Genomic DNA, 7,894 nt, shown 5'->3' with positions numbered 1-7,894 from the left:
AGACAGTTAGGGACAGATTGTGACAGGGTTCTCAGGCCTCCCTGGTGTTACTCTGCCTATGACACTCAGCCTTTTTGTTCTAGGAACAGTTCCGTTGGCTACTGTCATTGGCTCAGAGTGTATGGCTCTATAAGACAGACACGGATCATGGTGCAAGGGTGCTCTAGTCGGATACTAGAGGGGGTTGGATATGGATGTGGATGGAGGGACAAGATGGGACCAACACAGGTGGCTGAGGGTGGTCTCTCTGGGCTGTCTTAGGAGTGAATTCCTAAACTTGCTTAAGAAAGGAAGCCTATTGGTAATGCCAATATGTCACTCAAGGACCAATGGCCAAGGCTTGGGGTGGGCTGAGCATTTCTTGATGTGGTTTTTCATGGTTCAGTAGACATGATGGCAAAAGTGTCCTTACTCAGAGTCTGACCCAGGAGAAACAGGGCTCTAGAAAGGGGCAACTTCCTTCCAGTATATTTCTGGCCTATGGGTCTCTGAGGAACTTTGCAAGCCAGTGTCCCTCCACTTGAGGCCTTCTGGGATGGAGAGGCAGACCTTCTGTTAGCTTTCTTCACTGCAGGCCTGGAGCAGAAAAACAAAACAAAACAACCTGCCCCGGTCCTGACTGGGACCTTGTGGGTAGGTGAACAAGCTCTCTCTGTGAAACATATGTGAGAGAAACCACTGTTTAGGTTTTTGTCTCTGTCCTGATTGAGGTGTCCCCTCCTGCTGTTCTGGAAGGCTCTGGCACCATGTGTATTTAGAAGGCCCTTTTACTTAGCTTGTGAGATGAATCAGAACGCTGGCTGATCAGGAAACCACCTCAGAACCAGCAGGGCCAGTGTGGTGGTGATGAGGTTTCTAGTGATTTTTGACACTGGGGATTACTCAGGAATGGGTATTTTTCATAATCAGTTCCTCTCGCCCATGCTGAGGTCTCTGCCAGTCTACGGAGTTTCTACTGTAGAAGCTCTCAGGAAGACTTAGGATTGGGAGACAGATAAAGGCAGTGAGATAAACCCAACTGTTGGAGAGTCTGGGTTGACACCATTTGGGTTTTTTCGAGACTGTAAGGCATGGATATGTTAGGATTGGATCTGAGGCTGGGTGACATTTTGTGTGGAAGTCAATGGAAGAATTGGTTTTCAGGATGAGAAACAGTATCCAGCCATGTTTTAGCATAGACTTAGGAGACACTGTGGCATAGACTCAGGAGACACTATGGCATAGACTCAGGAGACACTGTGGTTCACTGATGGCCCAGCTTCCTGAGTGGGTGCCCTTCCTTGTCTGCCTAAGCCTGGCACTTTTCCCAGGATGTCCCTCCTACCTATTAGTGTTATTAAGAACAGCACACCAGATGAAGGCCTCCCTTGAGCAGAGCAGGCTGGGAGGGAACACCAGGTCAAGATCTGAGTGCCTATCAGAAACTCTCCACCCACTGTGCTCGAATTTTAGGGTAATTCCAGTCCTCCCACACCTAGCCTGCCTTGCCTTCAACCTCCAGCCCATCCAATCTCCATTGCATGCCACAGCACACCATGCTCTCCCTTGTCTGGCCTCTGATTCTAGGACTTTGTATTCCCAGTTCCCGGCCTGTCACAGGAAACAGGAGGGAGGAAATCTTGGCTTGACCTGGGTGGCCCTCTCATCTCCCTGCCCCCTCCCTGTTCTCCTCTAGTCTTGTCTCCTGGGGGAGGGTAGGACACAAAAGCCCGGATCTCTCCTCTTTGCAACCTTTTCTCCCTCTCCCAGTTCCCTCCAGGGCTGAAGGAGGCCAAAGAAAACAGAGCGCTTCTCCAGCTCTCTCTCCCTCTCTCTCTCTGGCTTTCCCTCACTTCCTGCTCCGGGAAGATGGTTTACTCCCTCCCCCCACCCTGGCAGAACCTGGTCTTGGTGTTAAGTTTCTGTAGAGTTCCCAGAGTCAAGAGATTGGGCTCTAATTGGACCCTTTATTTCTCCCCATCTCACCCTTTCATGTCTTCCCCCACCCCCCTACACAAAACTATATATCCCGATTGCCCCTCCCCATGTTGAAAATTTGATCTTCAGATGGTAGAAAAGTCTGGTGGAAGGCATGTTCTGGGGCTGCGGGCAGATGGGAGGAAGGCGAGCGGAAGACAGAGAGGAGAGGGATGAGAAGGAATCTTGTGCACACAGGAACCAGATACTGGTCCTTCTGGTGCTTGTGACCCAGTGCAAGGAAGCTCCTGCTTAAAAGCCCAGTGTGCCCGGGGCTGAGTGACATTGTGGCTGCCAAGGGCAGACTTGAAAGACTGCACAACACAGAGACCAGAGGACCAAATGGCCCCAAGTCTATTTGGGGCCAACCCAGCCGACATGTCTCTCTTAGAAACCTCTTGGCTTTTTTGTTTTTGTTTGTTTTTGGATTCTTGTTCAATCCAGTTCCAAGTCTAGCCACCTCCCTCCTCCAAACTCTAAGACAATTAATTCTAAGGCATTTTCCTTTGCTTTGCTGAAAATCCTCTGCGTTTTGGAGTCAATGGGATGTCTCTAAAAAGTCTGAATCTTTCTATACCCCTATTGTGAAACGAAGGAAAGAGAAGCCAGAGCAATCAGAAGAGAAGCAGCTTAGAGAGGTTATTGTTATTACTACCATAGCTTGTGTTCACATCTCTGAACCTGCAGACCATCTCATAAGAACTACTAGAGAATGGTGGAATGAGGGAGTCACACCCCACAGGACTGGATGGCAGGAGCTCTGGGGTCTCGGGATAATACTTGTTAAGAATCTACTCTGGCCCATCACTTTGCTGTGTGCTGAGGCTATGATAATGGAAAGAGAGGCCCATTGGTCGTGCAAACTTTATATGCCTCAGTACAGGGGAAGGACAGGGCCAAAAAGTGAGAGTGGGTGGGTAGGGGAGTGGGTGGGTAGGGGAGTGGGTGGGTAGGGGAGTGGGTGGGTAGGGGAGTGGGTGGGTAGGGGAGTGGGTGGGTGAGGGTATGGGGGACTTTTGGGATAGCATTGGAAATGTAAATGAGGAAAATACCTAATAAAAAATATTAAAAAAAAAAGAATAATCCTGACAGCTTGGAGCTGGGGACAAACTTATCAACCAGGAAACTCAGTGTTCCACCTCATATGTCTAGACAGAAGCGCATCCAGGTATGGGTGTTTGTAACAGGGTTGAGGGGTCCAGGGAAGGGTCCCAGGCAGAAGGAAGACATTGAATAATGACCCCATGGTGAAAGGCCACACTTCACTGGGAAGACCTTTTCTTTCTTTCTTTTTTTTTTTTTTTTTTGGTTTTTCGAGACAGGGTTTCTCTGTGTAGCCCTGGCTGTCCTGGAACTCACTTTGTAGACCAGGCTGGCCTCGAACTCAGAAATCCGCCTGCCTCTGCCTCTCAAGTGCTGGGATTAAAGGCGTGCGCCACCACGCCCGGCTCGGGAAGACCTTTTCTAGTGTTGAGTTGAGAACTAAGATCATGAACATGGGATTTGTAGAATATGTATTTTTCTGAAGGGAAATCCCAGTGGAGCAACTTGTTTCCTGCTGTCAGGCTTCACCATGGAAAGGCTTGAGTCATCCCCCAGGGCTCATTATCCTCCCTACTTTGAGTCTTTCTTTAATTTCTATTTCTCCAGTGATGTCTTCCTGGACCTCTGCATTGTAAGCCCTCTCTCCTTCCGTAGCGCTGGCTTCTAGTTTTCAGCATGCTTTTCTCCACGGCGCTCACTGACACCAACGCATCCTTCTAATTCTTCTTTCTTTCCTCTCTTAGGAGATTGTCAGCAGCTCCATGAAGACCAGGACTTTTCTGCCAATTATATATCCCTCTATCTCTTCTGCCTGAAAAGCCTGGCACATAGTGAAGGCTCAGGAAGTGCTTGATTCATGTTGGAAACATGCCTGTAGATCTCTAAAATGGGCCAAAGATGGCCCATCTGAGGACAACCAATGACTTTCAGATGCTAATTCGCAGGCGTTTGCACCAGGGTCATTTTGGGATACTTAATAAGGAGTCTCTGGAATTCCCCTTAAACCCAGCGAATGAAAACTTCTACAAATGGATTCTGAATTCGACTAAGATGCCAGGTGGTTCAATGTATGACAAGGTTGCAAGTCATAACTGGAAAATTTGGACAACAGAACTCATGTGTCTTTCCTCAATGGTGGTCAGCAAGAGATTGACAAATTCTAGGAAGATGACAGGGAGACCCACCAGGCGGTTAGGTAGTGTTCGGTATGACTCTGAAACCAATAATAAGGCTCTGAAGATAAGAAAGAAGCGATGGGTTCAGGCGGTGCTTGGGAGCACGGATCTTAGAAATGTAATATGTATGACAGGCAAGGTGAGAAGGAACTGAGACCAACCCCTGGGTCCCAGGGTTGTCAGGTGTACAGGTGAAGGAGAGGCCATCATTTAGATAAGATTACCATGGGGGGAGACCTAGTCTGGGGGATAGATTATGAGTTTAATCTTAGACCTATTGATCACAGGGGACTTCTGGAAACTGAAAGGGAAACTATGAAGCCCAGAACAGGAGATTTCCAATGCCCGCCATCTAAACCATCATGCTTAGTGTGGAAAAGGTTGGTTTTCAGCTAAGCAAAGAGACTTCCATCAAAGGAAATAATAGAGACTAGCTCTTGTGTGGGAAAATGCAGACATATAATTCCCATTGTGAGAGACAAAGTCATAGAGGCTGAAGTAAAATTACATATGGTCTGAGGGAACAAAACGAAAGACAGAATCCATGTGGGTAGATTGCCTGTGTCGCTGTCACTGAAAGGGTTTGCTGACACAAATATGAAATGATAGGCAGTGACTCACAGAGAAGGCAATTCAATCTGCACACTTACCCCTGACCTTGGGTGCCTTAGCCGAGCTTGGCGATTGTTCTAACTGAACCAATGACAAATTGGGTGGGGATGCAGGGGAAGATGCGATGTCATCTACAAGCATTGTGGGAAGACACGGCACTTTAAACAGAGAGAGAGAGAAAAATGGGCTGAGGTGATTCACATGGGGAAAGAGGCTCAGGGCAGCAAGATGGCAATGGCTAGTTTCTCCAGCCTGGCCCTGGGGGAAGGGATGTAGGCTGTGAAATTTAGGAATGGCCTAATGGCCAGGGAGGCTTCATTGCTCTGGGAGGAGGGAGCTATCTTCTCAAGAGCCATTTGCCTAAGCTTTGTTTCCAAGCAGAATTCAATAATAGAGAATGCTTTTTAAGCACTTGGCCGTGACCAAGAACACCCTGCTAAGTCCTTCACACATTATCTCATTTAATTAGCCCAGTCACCAATGGCACGGGTTACTTTTATGGCTTGGATTGCACAGATGATGGAATTGAGGCATAGAGTGGTTACTCAGCTTTCCTGAGATCACACAGACAATTGAGAAAGTTGAGTGTCAAACAGAGACTGGCTTTCAGGCTCCCCCTCTAGGGTGTCCCCCTCTAGGGTGTCCCCCTCTAGGGTGTCCCCCTCTAGGGTGTCCCCCTCTAGGGTGTCCCCCTCTAGGGTGTCCTCCTCTCAGGTATTCGCATAGTAGTTGGTTGTTTTCTTTGAGGACTTAAGTAAGAGAGGGAAGGATCAATCCCACATAACTTTAATTTGTTGGGCATCCTGTTTGTATAGCTGCTTCTGTGCATTTGCAGCTCAAGTTTCTTGCCAAGAATGTTTGAGAGCTAGGGATGTAGCTTGGTAGATGTTGGGGATTCAGCTGGTAGAGCTGTTGACTAGCAAACACAAAGCCTGGGCTTCAGGCTCCAGCACCATATCAACTGCTGGATACCTCAGGTCTACAGTTTCAGTTCTCAGCCTATAAAGGCCGAAGGATCAAGTTCAAGTTCGTTCTCAGCTATACAGAGGGTGTGGGGTCTTGCCTCAAACAAACAATGTTCAATCTGTTATGAAAGGAATAGACCAGTGGTTCTCAGCCTGTGGAGGTGACATCACCATCCTTCGGCTAGGGTCCCCTAGGACCACTGGAAAACACAGATGCTTACATTATGGTTCATAACAGTCGCAAAATTACAATGACAAGGTAGCAATGAAGATAATGCTGTGGTTGGGGGTCACCGCAATATGAGGAGCTGGACTGAAGGGTCGCAGCATCAGGAGGGTTGAGAGACACTGGACTGGACTCCAGCTGCTGTTCTTAGCAGCCAGATCAGCATTAGCCTAGGGACACCACGTGAGGATCTCTCTAGGAACAAAACAACACAAAGGCATCAGCTCAGGGACTTCAACCAAATTGTGGACACTATTCCCCCCCCCCCCCAATTCTTTTTTAGCAAGGTCTCAGTGTTGAGATTTTTCTTTAGTGTTGGTTGCAAACCCAGGGCTGCTTAAACATATGTTTGAGGACACAACTCCGTGCTTGTGTTTTAAACATTCTTGTGGGGGGGGGGGGGAATTCTACTCCCAGATGTAAGTGGAACCTAAAATGTGCAAAAGTATAGGGCAAGGTTAGGTCTTTCAGTGAGTTCCTTTTGTAGAGAACAGTTTCCAGAAGCCTCCTGCCCACCCCTCAAAGGTTTCACATGGGAGAAAAGTATATGCTTTGCAAATTCTATGTCTTGACTGCCTGCAAATGCCTGTAATTTTGAGGCTGTTGTGGAAGCTATATTTCTATATTGCCCCTGTGCAATAAAAACCATATGGGAGAGACTGGTTTTCCAGTTTCCTAGGTTTTATGTATTTATTTTTATTATTTAGGTTATGGGCAGGTTATCTGCACAGAGGAGCTGGGGTTGTGGAGAGTTATGAGCTGCCTCACATGGACACAAGAAACGGAACTCAGGGCCTCTGGAAGAGCAGCAAGTGCTCTCAGTCACTGCGTCATCTCTCTGCTCACTCGGCTCCCTAGTTTTCAGTGCCTAGGTGGCAATGGATGAAAGCGTCAGTGGATCAGACTCCCAGTTGGCAAGGTCGTCTACTGTCTTAACACTATTAGTTCTAGATGTTTAAAATCGGCCCTGGATAGACACATAGGAAGCTGTAGAAAAACATTCAAGGGCTCATGTGCTCTCTACCTGGTTTGGCATCAGCTTGGATGTTGCCAGAGAAAATTCAACAGCGGCCCAGGCCCTTCCATGAAAGACTGTGAAAAGAGCGGTTTAGATTTCCGCTGGAAGTTCACGTTTGAGGAACAATTGGCCGGTGAAGTTTTGTTTGATAACCTATTTTGAAGACTTTTAAAAATGCGGTGGGAATTTTATGTGAGATCTCTTGACAATGCAGAAATCTATATGGAATCACAGTTGTCCTCTTTTTCCTCTTCTTGTTGCCTCCCTTCCCCACGCCCCTCCATCTATTCTCTATACCTATAGGTCCCAGCCACCAAGTGAGCCCCCTTTATTTCTTAGCTCCTTTTTGAATCCTGTCTATTTATTTGGGGTCACTGTCCCTTTATTCCTAGCCTGGCAGAATCTCATTGTTTCATCTTAAATGTCATCTGCCAGCAATTAAAAAATATTTACAATGGTATTCTGTCACCATGTATGTCTGTGTGAGGGTATCAGGTGCCCTGGAACTGGAATTACAGACAGTTGTGAACTGCCATGTGGGTGCTGGGATTTGAACCCTGGTCCTTTGGAAGAACAGCCAGTGCTCTCAACCACTTAGCCAGCCCCTCAGTCCTCAATGTCATCTAAAAGTTCTTTCCATTGCTCTCTCTTGTTACACCTTGGTAACTTTCTCCATGGAACCTGCTGCAATCTATCATATCTGTGGCTGTCTTTATTGCTTCTTTTCTGGTTTGCTGCCTTACAACACAACCAGACTGAGGTAAAGGACCTTTTGGGATGCTTCATGGCTGACGTCCAGTGATGTTAAGATGTGCAGAAACTTAAGTGACTAAATCATTGGTGAGGTCATTTTCGACATCCAGTTTGATTTGATTTTTTTTTTTTTTTGGTTTTTCAA

The sequence above is a fragment of the Mus caroli genome, chromosome 17, assembly GCF_900094665.2.
Source record: "Mus caroli chromosome 17, CAROLI_EIJ_v1.1, whole genome shotgun sequence".
In the NCBI taxonomy this organism is placed as follows: domain Eukaryota; kingdom Metazoa; phylum Chordata; class Mammalia; order Rodentia; family Muridae; genus Mus; species Mus caroli.
This window is presented reverse-complemented; position numbering follows the sequence as displayed.